Raw genomic sequence first — 23,300 nt, 5'->3', positions numbered from 1 at the left:
AAGTTTCTTGGGCAGTTTCACTGTTTTCACAAGCTGCTTGCAAACAGATTAACTTATAAAACCTATCCTAAAATATAAAATGTACTTATTTTAATTTACTGCTTCAAGATAATTAGTTTCTAGTAGAATAGTAAGGTGTGAGGCATACATATTTTCTGCACAAACTTGTTGACATACTAATCACATAGCAAAATACGTTAGGAATTTACCTTTTAATATATTTCTTATTGATTTAGTCTCTGAGGACCAATTTGAGCATCAGAAATGTCTTTAACACAGTCATTCTGTTCAGAATTTAAAAGACCTAACATAGTTCAGAAAGACAAATTAATCTTCAGAGCACAAAAGTATTATGGCCATTTACAGCAATGGATTTCAAGAGTGCCATGCACAACACTCGTGAAACAGTAGTTTTCCCACCCAAATTCTGACATTCAAAAAAATCCAGTTAAGCACTAAATTCTAAGACATGGATACACAATTATTCATTATTTTCTTAATGGCGGAAACTTAAAACATGTTCCTGTATTGGTTTTCTGTGCAATACTGATGCTTCAGCATAAGACCAAGTAATCTAAATTATTGTGTCATTTTATCATTTCTTCCACCCAAAATACCATGCTGTGGACATCTACTTTTCCTGCAATACACGTTGTGCTCTCACAATATCACATAGTTGTGTGACTTGCATGCTTTCATCTTTGCTTTCCTGAGATAATTGCCGGTGGAATTTTCTAATGATACCTTTTACTTTTTGTTGCTTGCATGATTATAGACAGAGCTTTGTGTCCATTTTTGTTTAACATGTAAGAGTTACATATTTTCTTATTTTTTACATCTATGACTGAGAGAAATTTCAGTAATACAATGACACAAAACCTAGCCATTGTTCCTTATTACACCTAACTGGGTATTACAAAAAAAGCCATGAGCCAAGATAATGTAGTTTATATTAGTTTAATGTACTGTGAGAAAAATGTCTTAGAAGAAACATCTATCCTTCTAGTTGCCTTGAGAGTCCGTTACACATAGCTGCTGCTTATTAAAAAAATAAATACAATGTAGTGTTGAGAGCACACTATGTGAAATGTCCATTGATGTACTGCATATGGTTACTATTAATATCTCGAACTAAAGTGGAATTTAAACAGAGAGCAAGGTCAAAACCATAAAAAGTAAACTAATACAGGCTGGAAAGATGTTTTCATTCTAAATGTCCAGTGTAAAAAAGAAATTGTAAATGTTAAAGCACCCAGTTAATCCTGCAAGCCACTAAGAAACTGTCAAAATATAATTGACCCAAATGTAACCACTAGAGAAGAAATAATTAACAAAGGAGATTTTTGTAAATATTTCTGTTCATGATATCGTTACAAGTAGAATAAAGGAAACAAACTATTGAAGTAGATATGAAGTCTTTGTGCCTTGAATCCTGTCACAACTCAAAATGGTGACTCCACCTTGTTTGCCCTCTATGATTAGGGCTTGTTTTCCAGTCATAAGGAGCAAGGCGGGTTTGCCTGAAAATATTAGACTGATATGTGAAGAGTTACCTTCAAAAAGCCTACCATGTACAGCTTTTGTGTGTAGTGCCTTCTGGCTGGTATAGCAAACAGATATATGTTGATTTCTTACAAATTTAGTGGGTGAGATAACTGGTTGGTTAGTGCTGATTCTCCTGTATTGCAGTTACTGATAGTGAGCCTAGTACACTTTCAGCTAAGAAACAAAAATGTGTGTCTGTGTAAAATGCAGTAAGTACTAGCACGTCTCTTTCTGACATCTTACAAGGTTTACAAATGTGGCCTTTTGCACTGTACAGGTCACAAGGTCGCCAGGCTTCCATGAGCAGAAACTTTGAGATGAAATACCGATGGGGCCATAATCTGAGAAAATATTCAAGACAACATTAGGAAACACTCTGAAACATTTTTTACATTAAAAAAAGGTTTGCATCAAAATTGGGAGACGTAAACAACAGTACTTGCCACTTTTATTCCTGCACAGTTTAGGCTTTGGTTTAATGCAAGATAAAATACTGCCTCAGTTTTCATTCTTTAGATGAGCTGTCACAATGACAAATGCGAGGTGGCAAGGCTGTGCAGTTCACTATAGCAGTGACAATCAGGTACCTGAAGAAAAAGAAAAACAAATAATCATGTCTTATCTAGTCATAAAAACAAGAATTGTAACTAAATAAATAAGCATACCTTATCTATACATGAAAATAGCAAAAGACCAACAGCATAATTAATCTTTGACAAGAAGCCTGTCATTCACAATCTAAAGGGAGTGATGCCCATCTAAATTTGGATGGAATCTTAGTATGACAGGAACACTGTCAAACCATGTCATCCACCACTCAACTGAAAATAGTTTCTTGTTGTGTTTCTTTTTTTTAACTTCCAATGATTATCACATGTTGCATACCTTTATATTAGTAAGCCAGGTCAGGTTGCAGCTTGCTATATTTAGAAAATAATATTTAAAGGTTAATGACAAGTTGTTGACTTCTTTTTAAATACAAGTATTGTTGGATGTAAAATCTAGGCCAGCGTTTGTCTGTTGTAATAGTATGAACTAAAGCGCTTACATGTCAACATTTTATTCTTTATATATTAAATTATTACATATGATCAAGTGGTCAAAAGTTTGAAAAACGGGGGGAAAAACACACCATAAACTAACAGTTAACAAATATGAAGTTTAAATTATCCAAATAAAAATTACCAGTGTATGAAAATTGTTCAAGGCAGTTTATATTTTAAATTTTTTATGATGCCAGGGGATCTTGATAGTTCAACATGAAGTCCTGTCGTGCGTAAATGTACCAACAGCAGTACTGGGCACTAGTTCTCTCTGCTGTCACATCACGTACAACAAGAAAATCATAAGTGTGCTCATCTGACCACTCTTGAACACATTTGTCCAGTCCATCTGCAGTCAATCACTCACTGCTGGTGAACTGCAAATAATAATGGGATCAGACACCTACATTATATATATTCTGTTAAAACATAATAAAAAGTTATTTTATGTGACATTAAAATAACAACAAAATAACTTCATGAGTTAAGAAATTCAGTTACTAGTGCTGCTGTGTATTAATTTTTTTAATTATCACGTTTATGAATAAATATGTAAATACATCTGCTTCAGAGACATCTAATTATCAGTTTTAATTTCAAACTTTATAAAGCAACAGTGTTTGCTAAACTCCAGCAAATAACATGACTTATTATAGTGGGCATTATTCTACTGCATCATCATCATCATAATGGACTCTAATACTGCAAGAAAACCAGGGGCTTCCAAAATGTTGTTACTCCATGATCTGAATGGTCTTATAGTGGATGTATACCATACTTTAGCACAATAACATTAAAAACAGCACTGCACAACATGTGCACCACAGTTCAGAAAAGTGCTTTATACATAGTCTGGCAGCTTAGCACAGCAAGTTGATGCAATACAAATAAGAAATGCTTTCCTTATGTAGTTCCAAGTTTGATTCCTTCTGGCTCTTCTTGGAAAACTTTGAGATTATGAGCAAGTCAAACAATGCTGCTGGGATATCCATGGGAACAGGCATTGGTGTATTTGTGCTCTTTGTATTTATATTTCGTTAGAAAATTAATACAATCAGGGAAAATCAGCAGGTGAGTGGGAGTGAAAAAGTATCAGTTCAACTGTACATTTAAACTGTTTGCTGCCTATAATGGCTCAGCCAAGCAAGTTAGAGTACATATGATGAATGGCATAATATAATGCATTAGAATGTTTATAAAGGATTAGCCAGCTAATACAATGTTATTTATTCTGCTACAGAGATGTGACAGAGATCACAACAGTTTAGCCAGTCTAACAAAAATGTTTACATGAAAGGTAGCATGCAGGGATAAAGATAAATTCATTCAAGCCCTAAAACTTCTTATTGCCCCCAACTTGTTATCTGCAGTAAGACATACTGAGTCTGGAAAGTGTGGGATTGGTTGCTCCATTCACATCTCTTTTCTGTTGCCCTATAAGGTCATTTGAGAGATTAGTTTGAGGATGAGAGCTCTATCATTGGTTCCCTCCTCTTTAAAATTCTTACTAACACCCTCCACACATCGACACAACAGGACTCCCTAATACAATATGTAGATGACTACACACTCATATGCAAATCTGACAACCTGGCATATCTCCAAAAAATTAGTCAGGATACTTAAACAGCCACTGAAACATGGCTTTGTTATTGACAACTCATGCTCAACCCTCCAAAAAACAAAACAAAAAAAGACTTATTTTCCCCCCAAATCCCTCTCTCATGAAAAAAAAAAACAACATTTAAAATCCTCTGTCTTAATAATACAGCCATTGAAGTCACTTCTCATAGCAAATAATTAGGGATGATAGTGGATGATAATCATAAATTTGACCTGCATATACAAATTGCTTAATAAAACTCACCAAAAACTAGGGATGGATGACAGAGCCAAAAATGTTCTCATCAGCATAACTAAAACCACACTTGCCACTACTTACCTCCTCCTCTAACTACTTTATAAATCTGCCATTCTTACTAACTTCTAGGAATCACAAAAATCAAAACTTAAATACTATAATAAAATGGCCAAATGTGTTCAAATACCCTTTTCAAAACTCACCACTGTATAGCACTAACTAACTCAGCAACTTATGATACTGAATAAAAGGAAACAAAGCAATATGGCAATACTGATTGCCATCTTAACTCTGTTATAAAAAGTCTCAGGAACTAACAACCATGGATCCAATGGATGTGTTCTGTACATTAGCTGCTTCATAGTTACCACTGGAAAATGCAGCTATACAGAGAAAAATCAGAAAAGATCCATCACAGCGACCATTATACAGATTAGTTACTAAAGGGTAACCTAGTGGTGATTACTAAAGGATACCCTAGTGGTGATGACTAAAGGGTAACCTAGTGGTGATTACTAAAGGATACCCTAGTGGGGATGACTAAAGGGTAACCTAGTGGTGATTACTAAAGGATACCCTAGTGGTGATGACTAAAGGGTAACCTACTGGTGATTACTAAAGGATACCCTAGTGGTGGATTACTAAAGGGTAATGTAGTGTTGATTACTAAAGGATACCCCTGTGATTACTAAAGGGTAACCTAGTGGCAATTACTAAAAGGTAACCTAGTAGTGATTGCTAAAGGACACCCTAGTGGTGATTACTTGCTGTGTTCTGCTTTCACTACTAAGAAGGAGCTACTCTTTATATCTCAAAGAGTTGTATTCAGGTTTCTGGTTTCAGACTGGTAACTTCATTAGAGCACAGGTACACTACTATGAATATTTGGGAACCTATATATATTAAAATTAAGTCCCTTGTCCAGAGATTTGTGTGGTAACCTCACAACCTCAGAATGATAAGGAAGTTGACCACCAGCACCCCTGCATCTTTATGAACATCCATCTGTACCATGGCAATGTATTCACATGAAGTAAGCAGATGCTTTTATGGGCAGTGTTTTCTTGAATGTAGGAGATGCATGCTCAATGTTTTCAGAATTCATATACCTACAATTAGCAACTGAAGAGACACTATTGATATTAATGGCAGTGCTTGCAAGAAAGGATTTGCCAGAGCACATTATTAGTGATAATGGTTCAGACACATTAAAGACATTAATGAAGAAAAATGTATTAAACACCTCAGATTTCCACCTCATCACTGAATTTGCATAAATGTTTTTGAAGGGTATTAAAACGATGACCTCTAATGGTGAGCACCTGCACCAAAATGCAGATAGTGTTGTCTCATTTTACTTCAGTGCTAAACATGAAACTGACAATGCTGTACATGTAATGTTATTCCTAAACAAAAGGTTGCATTGTAGATTGGATTTAGTGAAGCCAGATACATATAGACAATTGCACAAAACAATCTTTCAACATTTTAACAAGAAGCCAATGAAAGCTTCTATTACTGGATAACATCTATCTTCTCCTGAGACTTACATAGTCCATTCTTATAAATAATGTCACCACAGTAGAAAACATAGCCATTGGAAAATTCACCTTTGGCTTTGCTTGCTCTAAGTCCTTACTCTTTTAGCCTGTGTATGACTCATAATCTTTAATACGTTCCTGTTAGTAAGATACACTGTAGGTAGGTAGGTTTTATTATTTTTAAAAATGAGGTTTTTCATCAAATTCAGGGTACTGTGATGGGAGCCCCATTTGCTCCCATGTATACAAATTTAACTATGCTTCTTTTTAAAACTGAACATGTATATTTACATAATTATGTTAAGAAACACATGATCATTTATTTCCATAATATTCATGACTTGATATTTATTTGTAAGGGGGTTCTCATGAGGCTCAGAATTTTGTGCAATATTTAGGGTCTATATTAGAATCATGAAAAGTCAATTCAGCGAACGGCATTTTACATCAAAAATGGCATTCAACGAACTGTTATAGTGAGATCGCGGAACAGTGATGATCGGAAAATTTGCCCTTTCCTTACTGTAGTGCAATCTCGAAGTTGGTATATATAATTAGCGGGGGGTGGGGGGGTGCAGCACAAAATCCTGAACCTCATGAGAACCCCCTTACAAATAAATATCAAGTGAGTTCAACAGACATTTTTGATGTAAAAGCTGATCGCTGAACTGACTTTTCATGGTTCTAATATAGACCCCAGTATTTACAAAAAATAGATTTGGTTTTATATTTGATGGTCTTTAGTTGGGTCAGCAAGTTTCTTTTTTAGATTTGGAGTTGACAGGTCTTGGTAATGGAAAGATATAGACTATTATGCATAGAAAATTTAGTGACGGGGCAATATTTACATGGAAAAACTTGTCACCCCCCCATCTTATTTCCTCATTACCCTATGGGAAATTTCTTCAAATTTGTAAGCTTTGTAATGATAATTTTCATTTTTGTAAGGAGGTTAGGAATACTGTTGAAATGTTTATAAATAAGGGATATGAAGAGGAGGTTGTTGTTGAATTTTTCCAAAAGGTTGTTGAAAAACGGAATGGCACTGGTGGGAATTTTAAATTTAAGGTAGGGCAGAATGAACAAAAGAGGAATAACACTCCCATTTAAGAAATATATTCCACCTGCTGCTAGAATGTTAAGCAGTACAGATAAAAATGGGAACAATAGAAGAAAGGTATATTTTCTTTCCACTTACAATATTCTTATTTACAGCTTTTGTCCCTGGGCCTCCGCTGAAAATGGACCTACGTCCAGTCGGACACTCCCGGTCAACAAATGTAAATAAATAAATAAATAAATATTGAGGGAACTTTTAAAATACTATTGGCCTTTTTTATTAAATAATCAGGATTTGGCCAAATGTTTATACCCAATTCCTTTTGCTTCATATAAAAGGGGTCATAGTTTGGCAGACATGTTGGTGCATAGTAATTTTGTACTCCCTGAGTTTGACATTCCTGTGAATATTTCCTCTAAATTAGGTACTTTTCAATGTGGAAAATGCTGTATTTGTAAACATGTTGTAAATTGTTTTACAAAAATTAATAATGTTAGATGCAATAGGATTAACAGATATACATCTACTATTAAGAATCTAATTTATGTATTGAAATGTCCATGTAATTTATTTTATGTGGGTGAAAGCCAGAGAGCTTTTAAGCTAAGACTCCAGGAACATATTAAGGACATTAAAAAAAGACTGTTTGGAGAGTCCCTTAGCACTATATTTTAAATAATACCATCAAGGAAATTTTAACTTGCTGCAGAGTTGTATTTTGGAACAAGTAATAGTAAAACCTGGGGAAAATATTATGCTTACAGATAAACTGTTGTATAAAGAGGCTGTGTATATTTTAAAATATAATACTTTGGCACCTTGGGGGTTAAACACTGAGTGCAATTAGAAGTATTTGATTAATTGAAAGTCTTAATTGAATAATTATGTCATTATTTGTTTTAGTTTTCGTATATATATGTTACTAATTTTGTGGAAGCTGTATTTCTCCTTGAAGGCTTTGAGCCAAGGTACTAGAGGTGAATAAACATTTTTTTTCTTAGTGGACCATGGCTTGTGATTTTGCTTTAGTTTGTCCTGCTGTGGTGTGGTTTTACCATAGGTAGGTAGAACTGTGTCTTAGGAATTCCTTGGAGGACCTGGTACACTGACTTTAACCAAATAACAGGCACAGACGCCAGTCCAAAATATAGCTTGCTGTATTGGAACAACCATGCATATTAATTGTCATAAAGTTCATTGAACATTTTTCTGTTTCCCTTTATAAGTACACCTGCACCAGGTCAATTTCATTAATTGCTCTCCTCTCACCCTGCTCCCACTCAGGGATGAAAAGATATCTCCAGTTTATGGTAAGAGATACTGTATCACCAGGTATAAATATTCCACACTTTTATCCTTTAATGACCGGCTCTATGACTATAGCCATTATACTCTGGATATAAATATTCCACACTTTTTATCTTTTAATGATTAGCTCTGTGACTATAGCCATTCTACTCCAATGCACGTTTAAACAACACCTCAGCATTTACCAATTTCTGTAATGCTATTTCTACCCTAGGTCTAAAGACTTAAAATACTGATATTATAGAATCTGGGCCTTACATTTCTTAATAGTTCACACTTTGCATTTGTGCCCTTCGGTGTCCCTGTAACCTTGGCAAAGATTTGTTCGGCATCTGCCAGTGACCTTGTCAGCATCTCAGCTTTGGCAACATTGTTACTGTCCTTCATAAGTAACAACTGTACTCAATTTTACTCATCCACTCTCCTCTGTACAATACTGTCCCTCCTATTTCCCATACACACAGGTTAGAATTTGTTGCCTTCATATGTTACCCACACAGTTATTCTTTCCCACTGGAGATTCTTTTCCCCATATACGTCTTCATTAACACTTTTGACTTATTTAGTCATGTGTGAACATAATCACTTAACCTGTTAATGTAGAAATCTTAAATAAAGCAACTTCTGAATCCAACTCCAGTTTAGGTTTCATCCCTGCCACTTCTAGAGTGATTCAGAAAACAACTGTTAAATGTTAAGAATATGATGCCATAACATTCATTTTCTATTCTAGCTTCCATTTTGTCAGACCTCTTATCATGTCCGCCATCCACCATTTTGTACATATATTTTAATCTCTGTTTGCTATTGAGTACTGTGCATTTAGCAGTTAGTTTGTTCTTGCTATTTTATACTCTTTAAAATTTGTGGATACTCTCACTATGACTCTTCTAATACATTCAATAGTCTTTTTTGTTTAAAGAAAAACATACCAGCTTTATGCAGCATTGTAACACAACAAAAACATGCTTAAATTTTATGAAGTTTCATAGACATTATTTAACAGCACACTCAGCCACAGCTCACTGTAGTAATGATGTTTTCTGGTTGCAGTTTCCATTATGTTTAGTGCTTGGTCAGATATCAAATTTTCTTCAGAGACTAGTACATTATTGTATGTTTTGGCACACACATATTTAGCTGCTAATAAATGTGTAGCTTTTCCCAAAATGCCAGTTCTCATCCTAGCTGCATAACTCTATAATCTATTTCAGAATGCTTTTATGTCTCATCTGATTCTGCATATTCTGCAAATGAAATCTAAAATACTTCAGGTACAAATGCCTCACCAAACCCTCTAGAGTATCTTTGAATAATTTTTTACTTGATTTAGATAGTTCAACCAAATGACATGAAAACATATATTTTTGTGAGCAATTTAAGATCACACCTGAGCACCGTTGTCATTCAGAATGTGATTAGTTATGTAATACCATTATGTTCTGTCAATAAGACTCCTCCACGGTACTACAAAAAGCATGAATATGTCCAACATACTCAGCAACTTTGAGGCTGCATCCATGTTAACTGCATGCTTTTTTCTTTAGGCTTCCTGCCCACTTAAATCAGTCTGTATATGTATTTTCCATATGCTGTTTTGTTCCAATATACCTTTATAATTTAGCTGTGAAACATTAACTGCACAATGTTTGCTCAGTTATGTAGTCACAGATCACTTAGATACTTCCATACAGATGTTCTAGCTCTGTGGTACAAAAAACCCTGACCATGACTCCAGTGATCCGGGATCAGGTAATGACATAGGCACTAGAGGAGTAAGATGGGGAGGTGAAGGTAAGAGGCCAGCGCTGGCTTTCTCCAGTGGGGATTGGGTAGCAGTCTATTCCCTGAAACACTGACACCCGGTAGAAGCTGGGTGGTATTAATGTAACACAAAGGGTTGAACTGTGCATGATCACCAAGCAGCAAACTCCGTAGCTGGGATGCTGCACATTCACAGAAGTGGGTGTGCAGAGGGGATCAGTATTCTGAGCAAGCAGCAAACTCCGTAGCTGGGATGCTGCACATTCACAGAAGCAGATGTGCAGAGGGGATCAGTATTCTGAGAAAGCAGCAAACTCCGTAGCTGGGATGCTGCACATTCACAGAAGTGGGTGTGCAGAGGGGATCAGTACTCTGAGCAAGCAGCAAACTCCATAGCTGGGAGGCTCCACATTCACAGAAGCAGGTGTGCAGAGGGGATCAGTACTCTGAGCAAGCAGCAAACTCCGTAGCTGGGATGCTGCACATTCACAGAAGCAGGTGTGCAGAGGGGATCAGTATTCTGAGAAAGCAGCAAACTCTGTAGCTGGGAGGCTGCACATTCACAGAAGCAGGTGTGCAGAGGGGATCAGTACTCTGAGCAAGCAGCAAACTCCGTAGCTGGGATGCTGCACATTCACAAAAGTGGGTCTGCAGAGAGGATCAGTATTCTGAGTAGCTGCACTCAGCGGGTTGTCATGGGTAGCAGAGATTAAGGAAAATTAACATCACATTATTGCCTCAATGACAACCCTAGAAAAAGGAGAGCTGATGGATGTCAGATGAAGAAGATAAAAAGCCCCAAAAGAAAATACTTCCACACAAATTAATTCACATTATTAACTAAAAAGTGCTTTACTTTGCTTTTACAGAATTCATCCATTCATGTAACTTCACTCTCTTAATATAGTGCTGGTAATGGGTAATTTAAATACACATATCAGGACAGACAGAACAGCATATGAGGACTGCCTGGGTCCACATGGATGGGGCAGCAGGAATAAAGAAGGAGAGGCCATTCTGGACTTCTGTCTGGCAAATGGCTTGATAGTAGCCAACACATGGTTCAGAAAGAGACAGCCACAAGATTACATACAGGAGTGGCCAACATGCAACTCAGCTGGAATTGCTCCTAATAAGAAAAGGGCTCTCGGGTAGAATCAATGATTACAAAGTCATCCTCAGTGAAACAGTCAGCCCACAGCATAAACCACTGGTTGCCACAATCAGCTGCAAGCAGTGGTCAGAGAAGGCTCTAAGGTCAACAAAGCCCAGGCTAAAGACCTGGAAGTTGCCTGGTGAGAAAGTACAATAGTTCAAAGAATTACTCAGGGCTCTAGCACCTCAAGAAGAGGAAGAAATAGGTGGAGTTGAAGAAGAATGGCAGCACCTCAAAATAGCATGTGTGAGGACTACAGAGAACATATGTGGCCAAGGTAGGTATGGCAATAAGGTACATTATAAGGAAAGCTGGTGGTGGAATGAAGAAGTCCAGAAAGTCATCAAAAGAAAGAAAGAGTGCAGAAAAAGTGGGAGATAGAAAAGACAGGCCAGACTAGGAAGGAATACTGGTTGGCTAACAAAGAGCCTTGCAGTAGTAATAGCAGAGGCACTCTACCAGATTCTGGAAAGTGATTCAGTAGGTGGCACAAAGAAACTATATCAGGTTGCAAGGCAAAGACAGAAAGATAAAGAAGATAGTCAGATCCCCTTAATAAGGGATGCCAGCAACAACCTGCTCACCAGTCCACAGGACATCAAATGCAAATGGAAGGAGTACTTCCAGGAGCTTCTGAATTAAGAAAGTCACACAGAAGCTGAACTGCCACAGACACAGCCTACAATGATAGAAGAGGAGGAGCCCACCCTAGAAGTAAGAATAGCACTAAGGAAAATAAAATTAGGAAAAGCAGCAGGCTCAGATGAGGTCACAGCAGATATGACAGAGCTGCTGGGTGAGATAGGGGAGAAATGTCTCTAGAGGGTACTGATAGCAGTATGGAGAGAAAGATGTACCCTGGATGACTGGAGAATAAACATACTTGTGGGAGTATACAAGAACAAAGAGGACATCCACAACTATGGGCAGTACAGAGGCATCAAACTCCTATCACATTGCATGAAAGTTCTGGAGAGGGTGATTGATAAACAGATTCAGATCAGGATGCAACACAACTGTACCAATGTTTGTAATGTGATGGGCAGTTGCAAAGAAGCTAGAGATAAGGAAAGAGTCCAACTGGGCATTCCTAGACTTGGAGAAAACATATGACAAGGTCCCAATGAAGCTGATTTGGGCAGTACTGCGCTGGTTTGAAGTCCCAGAAACATTAGTAGAATTAGTGCATGAAATGCACAGGGACCCAATGACTCAAGTAAGAACAGTATTCAGTCAAACAGAGGACTTTCTAGTGGGAGAGGGTGTGCACCAGGGCTCAGCTCTGAGCCCACTACTGTTCATACTGGTAATGGACTACATTAGTAAACAGGTTGGAGGGGACAGATTGACAAAGTTGCTGTATGCAGATGATGTGACATTACAGGCAAGACTCTGTGCTAGAACTTCAGCAATGGATAGGGGACTGGAATGAAAAACTGAAGGCATGTGGGATTAAACTAAGTACAGATAAGACAGTGGTAAAGGCAGCCAACTAGGGAAATCAGAAGAAGCTGAGAATTGAGATAGAAGAGAAGACAGTAGATCAGGTTAATAGTTTCAAGTATCTGGGAGGGGTGGCTGAGGAGAAGGAAAGTCTGAATGAAGAGGTCAAAGCTAGAATAACAGGGGCTGCAGCCAGCTGTCACAGAGTATCAGATGTAATATATGACATAAGAATGCCAAAGATGCTGAAAAGTAAAGTATACAAAACAGCGATGCAACCATGTATGGTACACAAACCTAGGCAGTAAAGGCAGAGCAGATGAGGAAGCTAGAGGTGATGGAAATGAAGTGCCTGAGAAGATACACAGTGTGGGACTGATGAAGAAATGAAGATATAAGAGCAGAAGCCAAAGTAGCTCCAATTGCAGAAAAAATTGAAGATAACAGATTACGGTAGTTCAGACACATGTGCAGAAAAGGAGAACACAATCTGGTGAAGAAGATTTGGGACAGACAGGAAGAAGGTAAGAGGAAGCGAGAACATCCAGCAAAGCTGTGGATGGATTGTGTGACAGATTTGCGACAGTCAGTCATGAGTGTCAGAGAAGGCAGGAGTGTGGCACTGAATCAAGAGAGATGGCAACAGTTACATGACACCCTGACCTCATGTAGAAAATGGGAAAATAGAGGATGATGATGATGATACAAACTTGTCAAGTTTTTTACAGAATGTATTTTGCCATTTTTAAAGAACACATACTCTTAAAATTTGTTTTATATTTATCACTGCAATATTTTGTCACTATTAAGCTTTTCTGCTAGGAAACTTTTATATTTGTTGTTTCTAAAACATTTGTACATTAGCAGAATTCATGCTTGTTGCTTTTGAAAAGTTTGTACACTCTATGATGAGAAAAATCATACTGTTTCATGTTTAAATTCAGTTTGTGCCAGAAAAATCACACTGTATAAGTCATTCAATGATATAAATACTTTTCTATTTTGCACAATCACTTACACACCCTTTTTGACAATGTTTTTATTCATAGAACAACTACTCTACCATCTTGGTGTTGAATCATAGCTAGGTCATCTGGTATTCTGTGCTATTGTCAAAACTGGTGTTGCTCTCAACCTAAAGTTGAGGAGCAAAAAAACAGCTCTTTTGCACTGTTAATGAAGCTAAGCTGCTTGCTACAGCTGTAACAATCAATTGCTAGAGTTACCAGAGTGTCAGTGCTTCAACAGTGGCCACAGATGCAGTAATTTAGTATTGGAATTCATTTATGATGCCCCACTATCCTTGCAGCTTTATAAACCATTTCAGGTACTGCAATCCCACACCACTGTCATTTGCTGTGTGTGCCTCCTAACAGTGTACACGTGGGGTAGCCGATCCTGTTGCCCACCCTAATTATGGCTCTATTTTGATGAACACAATTTCTTCTCATCTGATGCACCACAACTTTTGTTTCACTCTTTTCAACCAAATTCTGCTGCTGTCTTAAATGAGAGATGGCTGTTGTACTCTTGAGCTAAGCCATGTCTACGGTCTGATGTACTTTTATATAACATTATATTACACCATCAGTAAGTAATAATATAGAGTCAAGGCTGCAATACATATACAGTCTTTGCAGGATAACCCTATCCCTACACCTAACCCTAACCCTGCAACTTACTATTAAAAAAACATTTCAGTAGCAGTGCCAATATACAAGGCATTCAAACATACACACACACACACAAAAAAAAAACACAGCACTATATCTGTCCCTTTATGCAGCCTTTACCCTAATTCTAACCTGCATACACTCTTACAAACATTCCCATCCCCTAATATTGAAGCCTTCAGTATATCTGAAAGTTTCATCATTAGTATCCCAAACCCCCACCTGTCTTACCCACACGCATTCAGTCTTCGTTCCTCTGATATCTTCAACACATGATGAATGGAACACTCAATCATATTTCAGAGTCATTCATTCTGTCGATGAACTGAACATACGGAATGACACTTGTGTGTATGTAAATATATATATATATATATATATATGTGTGTGTGTGTGTGTGTGTGTGTGTGTGTGTGTGTATATATATAATCCAAAAACTCCAAGGAAAGGGTGCCACAGAACTAGGAACCAATAAAACCACAACAGGCACCCAAAGAGGCAGAAGGTAATAATAAAACACGAGCCTGTAGGTGTAAGCAGCAGCAGGTTTAATCACATAAACGCCACACAATACAAAGCGTTTTCGTCCACCAGACTTCCTCAGATGTAAAATGAAAGATTGAAGACTGTGCCTGCTTATATACCCCTCCCAATCTAATTAGTAGTTAAAACAATTGTTTAATTGACACCAATTAAATCCTGTAACTAAAATATTCATGACAACCTACCAACTTTCCACAAATACAGATGAAAATAGATAAAAACATGCACATTTTTTAAAAGAACTTTAAAATAAATATATAAATACTAAAACCATCACAATGTGTTGGACAGATAAATAAACTTGAATCAAAACCAACAAAAAGAACTTGCAAAACATTATATATACTTATTTTATAGTTTTGCAGCTCTCATTTTTAAAATAGGGGCAATGGATATGTATTCATTCAGCCCTGGGAATCTATTGGCTTCCAATAACAACTGCCAAAATATTTCTCTCACCTCTATCCTATTTTCCCACGGGCCCCCCCCCTCACATCACATTGCACCTTCTCTACAACAAAGAAGCCCCATTTTGCTTGGGGACATGTCAGTGTATGTTTAAACAAGGCATTTTAATATCTTCGACTCTAATAGCATATAAATGCTCATAAATCCTCCTTTTGAGTTTACGAGTAGTTTTTCCAATGTAAAATGCACCACAGGTTTTACATAGGGCCAAATAAATCAAGCCTTCACTATTACAGTTGGAAAAACTACTACTCTGAATCTGATGGTCTCTTGACAGGATGTATACAGAATCCTGTCTAAGTATATATGGGCATTGGGCACATGCCCCACATTTGTAGGTTCCCAATTTCTTACGTGAAACAATAGAACCATTATACTCCAGCAAATCCTTGAGGTTCCTGCCTTTTTTATATGTAAATCCTAGGGTGTTGGTAAACAAAACATCCAACTCTGAATAACACCTAAACCTGCCCCAGTGTTGAGTAATAATGTTTTTAACCCTAGAGGTATTCTGATTATAAAACATCACATAGTTACCCCCAAGGTTTCTTGATTTCATCCCTGGTAACGTCACCCCTGGTTGTTGTGTGGTACTCTGCACATTTATTGGTACTATCACACTGGTATCTCCTGTTCCCAAAATAGGGGCAATCCTGTCCTTTCTCCCATTCTTTACTTCCTCCAAAACCTCATCAATTAAATAGTTAGGATACTTCCTAGATATAAACATTTCTTTGATTCTCTGACTTTCGTCTTCGAAGTCCGAGTCCAAAGAGGTCATCCTTCAACTACGTACAAATTGTCCCTTGATAATACTTCTCTTCTGTTTAAACGGATGGGAACTAGTGAAATATAGGTACGTGTTAGAAAAGGTTTCCTTTCTATATACATTAGATGTAAACTGCTGCCCTAGGATGTCTTTTTTAATAGTGACGTCCAGAAAGTTCATATAGTCATGTGTAATATGGGAAGTAAATTTCAAAAAAATAGTGGTATGGTTTAGATAGTCTATGAATTCTGTTAACTTTTTCATACTACCTTTCCAAAAAATGCAAATATCATCCAGGTAATGTTTGTAATATACCCAATATTGTGCATATTCAGACTGGAACACAAACTTCTCTTCCCAAACCATGAGCACAATGTTGGCATAAGTAGGGGAGCAACTTGCCCCCATGGCCACTCCCTGGATCTGTTTAAACAACTCACCCTCAAAAAACATAAAGTTGTGTTTCAATACCAAATCCATCAACTCTGTATAAACCAGAAAAGTATTGTGGTCAAGTTTTCCATGTTGGTGAATGGCATCCTGGAACCATTCTGACCCTGTAGAATGTGGAATCACATTAAATAAATCCTGAATATCAAGGGTTACAAATATTAAGGAATCTGAATACATGTTACTATTAATGCTTCTCAAAAATTCCCAGGAGCCCTTAAGTATACCATTGGCCCTAACCCAAATATCTTTTAATTTTATATCCAAAAATTTGGCCAACTGATGGGTTTTAGAGCCATTGGCTGCCACGATGGGTCTCAGGGGTGGATCCTCCACACTTTTATGTACCTTGGGTATCCCGAAAATAGCAGGGATATGGGGTCTGTCCACACTGAGATACTTAAAAGTGTCCTGGTTTATAAAATTGTCATTCAGCATGTCCTGTAAAACCAAATCAGTCTTACGGTATGCTAAGTTAATCTCATTCTTGGATACCCTAACATACCTATTGGTATCATTAAGCATATCCATCATCTTACTGGAATACAAAATACTGTCCATGAAGACCACCCCTCCACCTTTATCGGGTTGCATCACCCTCAGGTATCCATTTTCTTGAATGGATTTGAGAAGTACCTTTTCTTCTCTAGTCATGTTAAATTTACCATGCCATCCACCCCTATAAACATTCCTGATTTCTTCTTCGACCTCCCTTTCAAAATTTTTTAACTGGGGGTGTATAGGGGGATTATAGGTACTAGGTCTTCTAATACCACTATTAGTACCACCATAGTGTCCGTAGTTGTAGGATGACCTCTTTGGACTCGGACTTCGAAGACGAAAGTCAGACAGTCAAAGAAATGTTTATATCTAGGAAGTATCCTAACTATTTAATTGATGAGGTTTTGGAGGAAGTAAAGAATGGGAGAAAGGACAGGTTTGCCCCTATTTTGGGAACAGGAGATCCAAGGGTGATAGTACCAACAAATGTGCAGAGTACCACACAACAACCAGGGGTGACGTTACCAGGGATGAAATCAAAAAACCTTGGGGGTAACTATGTGATGTTTTATAATCAGAATACCTCTAGGGTTAAAAACATTATTACTCAACACTGGAGCAGGTTTAGGTGTTATTCAGAGTTGGATGTTTTGTTTACCAACACCCTAGGATTTACATATAAAAAAGGCAGGTACCTCAAGGATTTGCTAGAGTATAACGGTTCTATTGTTTCATGTAAGAAATTGGGAACCTACAAATGTGGGGCATGTGCCCAATGTCCATATATACTTAGACAGGATTCTGTATACATCCTGTCAAGAGACCATCAGATTCAGAGTAGTAGTTTTTCCAACTGTAATAGTGAAGGCTTGATTTATTTGGCCCTATGTAAAACCTGTGGTGCATTTTACACTGGAAAAACTACTCGTAAACTCAAAAGGAGGATTTATGAGCATTTATATGCTATTAGTGTCGAAGATATTAAAAATGCCTTGTTTAAACATACACTGACATGTCCCCAAGCAAAATGGGGCTTCTTTGTTGTAGAGAAGGTGCAATGTGATGTGAGGGGGCGGCCCGTGGGAAAATAGGATAGAGGTGAGAGAAATATTTTGGCAGTTGTTATTGGAAGCCAATAGATTCCCAGGGCTGAATGAATACATATCCATTGCCCCTATTTTAAAAATGAGAGCTGCAAAACTATAAAATAAGTATATATAATGTTTTGCAAGTTCTTTTTGTTGGTTTTGATTCAAGTTTATTTATCTGTCCAACACATTGTGATGGTTTTAGTATTTATATATTTATTTTAAAGTTCTTTTAAAAAATGTGCATGTTTTTATCTACTTTCATCTGTATTTGTGGAAAGTTGGTAGGTTGTCATGAATATTTTAGTTACAGGATTTAATTGGTGTCAATTAAACAATTGTTTTAACTACTAATTAGATTGGGAGGGGTATATAAGCAGGCACAGTCTTCAATCTTTCATTTTACATCTGAGGAAGTCTGGTGGACGAAAACGCTTTGTATTGTGTGGCGTTTATGTGATTAAACCTGCTGCTGCTTACACCTACAGGCTCGTGTTTTATTATTACCTTCTGCCTCTTTGGGTGCCTGTTGTGGTTTTACACACACACACACACACATATATATATATATATATATATATATATATATATATATTAGTATTATATGTTTGTCTATGTCTCTCTGTAGTAAACACACAAGTGATTAGGACTCAACTGATTGCAACCATCTAATTTATTTATTTATTTAGTTAGTTAGTTGGTTATTTTATTATTTATTTATTTATTTATTTAACCCATATTAAAAAAGACAAAAACAGAATACAGCAACTCCCCCACCCAAAAAAATCCTATGCCCCTGCATATCTACATAAAGAAACATTGAGATCACAAAACAGTACAGAAAAGGAAAAAATGTCCATATCTCCCTGTTTTGGGTTCAGAAACATAAGACAAAACCAGCTGTGATACACTATCATAACTCAGATACACAACAAAAATTAAAAGTTTAGAGTTTTTAGCAAAGAGGCATTTCCCCATGCAAAGTACACATAGAGGTTCTGCACCCCAATACCCCTACTGTTCTAAATGCACTAATTTCAGGATTGCACAACAGTGGGCAAAAAGGCAGACTGCCTATCACCACTGATCCATGACACCATTACATAACTCATGAGATGCACAATCAATTCATTGTGACATTAACAGTGGCCCTAAGTGAATAGTATAATCAGTCAATGCATCCGATAGATAGATAGATAGATAGATAGATAGATAGATAGATAGATAGATAGATAGATAGATAGATAGATAGAGTGGTGCCATGGTTGATGTTAGGCTAAGGGAAAACTGATTTAAAGATGTTATGCATTTGTTCCCTTACTTATTTCGTACTGGTTACACATTTAACTTGCAATGTGTGTTTCCCACAACATAGGACAATAAATGAATCTGAAGTGTAGTTTTCTGTGGTGTCTTAAAAAGACGTAATAATGTGCATATTATTAAGCCACACAAAGTTGTAAACAGGAAAAGCCAAGGGTCATACGTCGTAATTAAAGTTCACATCAAAAGAAGTAGTCCTTTATGTAAATACATTGTTCCTGAGAAACTTACATGTATTGGGGGCAGTGGGTCTACAGTGAAATGACTTGTTTTCCTTTCTGATGTAATGTAGCCAGACTTGTCATTCTGTGAAAAATGAAATTACTTAATTTGATGATGCTTGGGCTCTGGGAAACACAAATAAACAGAGAAAGACAGGAGGAACACTAGACGTGACCACAGAAAATATAAGAAGCCTAGTCATAAGCACCTAATACCAACATACTTAAAAGTTTATACTTCCCTTTTCAAGCACTTAATAGAGCTCACCTCCCAAATTAAGCAGAGATGAGGAACTGGAATATATATATTCTTGAGACTGGTCTTAGTTTGTAGTCTTTCTCTTCACTTGAAATAAATTGTTGACATCTATAAAAAGGTCTGCCTGTATATTTTTAATATTTCTCTAACTCAGATTAGTCAGGGCAAGTATTTTTAGTAAAGGACAGCTAGGATATCTAGCTAGCAGTAGATCAGATTTTTTCAGTACATATCCACTTATTGATCTGGCTACTTTATTTACCTTCTGTGTGTACTTTTGAACCTCAGCATATTTAATCCGTATCTGGACTAGCATTTGTGGCTAGTATTTATTATATATTTATGACCTATTATATATTATCTGAAAGGGGTATTGAATATTGTATGTCAACAAGGCCAAGGTGTCTACCTTCTGAAGTGGCAAGACTGCTTGGGCCTACTACACATGAAAATATTAATGTGTAAAATTTATATTTGGCTAAATCAAGAGCAACAAGTACCAGTATGCTTGATTCTCTAGCCCTATCTAGATTGGTGGCAGTAAAACTGGAGAATTTTACCAGCCTTCCCTGGGAACTGTGTGTGTGTGTGTGTGTGTGTGTGTGTGTGTGTGTGTGTGTGTGTGTGTGTGTGTGTGTGTGTGTGTGTGTGTGTGTGTGTGTAAATAATAAGTGGTATGAAAAGCAGTTATCATGGGTAATGGACACTGGAATACTCTGCGGTTAACAGAGAGAGGGGTGAGAAATTATCCTGGGGAATTATGTCACAAACTCTCGAAAAGTGGCCTTTGTGCAGTCTAATCTGGGCATGGACATTGAAAGTTTCTACCAAGGACAGCAGTGCATATTTCCTTTATACTTTTGGGGCTTGGTTGCATTTTGAAGAAAAGGAGAAGCCAAATCAGTATGAGCAAAAGATGAGCATCCTTTACCAGAGACATACAAGTAAAAAGGAGTGGAAAAGCCAAACCTTAGAAGCTCAGGTCAGTACAAAGCTTTTTCCTCAGTACAGACAGGAGGATGATTTAGATAGCTTTACGAGGGCAATTGAAAGGGTGTGCAATCAGCATCAAGTTGATCAGGAGCAGTGGGCAAGATTGTTAAATCATTTGCTCATTGGTAGAGCAAGCCATGCAGTGTCTAAATGTAGTGATACTGATTGTTTAAATTATGGTAATATATGTTTGCTTACATTTTAAGATAACCATAGAAATGTACAGAAAAAAATTCAGAGAACACAAAAGAATGGCAGTTAACCATGTTACTAAATATATCTGCAGAAATCAGCATGTAGGTGAGTGGGTGTAAGGTAACAATATTTGAAATTCTTGTAGATGTTTTGGTTAGGGAACAAACCCTTAGTACTATGCCTGAAGACATGAGAATTTGGTTTGCAGACAGGGAGTACAGTACTGCTGAGAAGATGAGGAATAAGAAGGTAAAATACTAGACAGATAGATAGCTGGTTGCCACTGCACAGGAGTAGGCATTCAGCACTGGATATATGGGAATACATATGGGACAGCCTAGGCCATCACAGTAGTTACAAATGAAAAGGGGGAGCCATGGTTTCTGGCATTTGCTCAAGTTTTGGGGTTAAATGTTTCAGATATAACCAAAGGGACATGCACTGTCTCATTATACACCAATACAGGGGGGGAGCAAAGATTTTAGGAAGCATCAAGCAAGAGAAGCATTATGACCATGGTGGGTATAGACAGCAGCTGTACATAACTATCAAGAAAGTCTGTACCTTATCCTGGTAGATGGGAAGGATTTCATTGCTAAAAGGGACACATCATCAGGTATAACCATAGTCAAGCCTGCAATGGTCAGACAGGAGCACTACTCACCTGGGCAGTCCATTTCACATAGGGCCATGGATGGGAAATCCTTTCAGATACCTTTGGCCAAATTTTATCTGGCCTGATAGGTGGGTAAGGGGACCAGAAGGCAGTAGCGTTTGAGGACAGCCCGGTGAACATCCTAATAGGGAATGAATTTGATAATGCAGTACCTTGTGCATATGTTGTCACCCACAGCCAGGTATGGAGGCCATCACACATGGAAGACAGTAAGGTGGAGACCTAGCAAGGGCCAACAACTCCATCTAGAGCTCATAATGTGTCTACATCAGAGAGGGATCATATGGCTTAGTGGTTAAGTTCTTTGCCTTCCATGCACAAGGTACAAGGTTCAATCCTGACCTCTGACCAATGCCTGTTTGGAATTTGCATGCTCTCCCTGTGTCTCCGTGGGATTTCTCCCATGTCCAAAAAACATGCTGAGTGTTTCCATCTCAAACTCACCAATGAATGGAGCTGTGGGCAGCTGCACAGACTCTACATGGTACCCTATAGGGGGAAGAGTTGCACAGACCAACCACTTTGGGCATCTACTGTGGTGTGTAGTATCCTACAGATAGTTGAACATGGATCACAGACTGCATGCCGTGGCAGGGCTAGCCACTCAATGGTGTAAAATATGGCTCTAGTTGGTTCGGTCATGTTGCCTAACATCACCAAAAATGGGCATGGGTAGTTACCGGTGATAAGTGGGTTGAGGACCTGGCCTACTCTCACCCCACGCCAGGGACCCATGCTAACGGTATGAGGGGTATATGTGCCCCAATGTTTGCCTGGCATAAAGCCCAGCAGCCCTGGGTCAATAAGCTACTGGCTGGCCAGTTTCTAATTGCCCAGCCTGGGTTACCTGGGATAGCTCTGTTGAGCGAAAGCTGGACATAAAACCAACCAACCTACCAAACATGAACTGAGAATTTCTATGCTTAATGTAGGTTCACTGACAGGACGCAACATGGAAGTGGATGACATAGGAAGTAAATATTGTGGGAAGAAATAGCCAGAGAATTGTTATGGCTAGGCTTGTACAGGCCCTAGGGCCGATAGCCGAGTACCAACCTATGAACCTATGAACATGATGATACGGAGGAGGCTGGACATCCTATGTATTCAGGAGATGAGATGAAAGGGCAGTGCAGCAAAGCCACTTGGCTTGGGATCCAGAGTCTACTACTCAGGTGGAGGGCAGGCTAGAAATGGTGTAGGAATTGTGGTGAGTAAGAGGCTTCAGAAGGCAGTAAGGGATATCATCAGAATTAATGACAGACTCATGGCAGTCAGACTCCAGTGTAATGATAGGGCAGTATTCATAATCTCAACCTATGCCCCACCACAGGGTTGTGATAGTGAGGAAAAGCGTGCATTCAGACAGCAGTTGCAGGACTTACTAGATAAAGCAGGACAACATGAATTGGTGTTGAGA

At 37.8% G+C, this 23,300-nt stretch overlaps 1 long non-coding RNA gene across 1 annotated transcript in view; it reads right to left on the bottom strand.

The window, feature by feature from the left end:
- Positions 1–941: 941 nt before the first annotated feature.
- Positions 942–23,300, bottom strand: part of LOC122798032 — a 186,264-nt gene continuing 163,905 nt past the window's right edge. The window contains exon 3 of the long non-coding RNA XR_006364205.1: positions 942–2,132. This is a non-coding gene — a long non-coding RNA (uncharacterized LOC122798032). The remainder of the gene's footprint in view (positions 2,133–23,300) is intronic.

This window comes from Protopterus annectens, chromosome 1.part0 (genome assembly GCF_019279795.1).
Source record: "Protopterus annectens isolate FY-2018-M chromosome 1.part0, PAN1.0, whole genome shotgun sequence".
Lineage (NCBI taxonomy): Eukaryota > Metazoa > Chordata > Ceratodontiformes > Protopteridae > Protopterus > Protopterus annectens.
The sequence above is the reverse complement of the archived record's forward strand: the minus strand, read 5'-3'. Positions and strand labels throughout refer to the sequence as shown.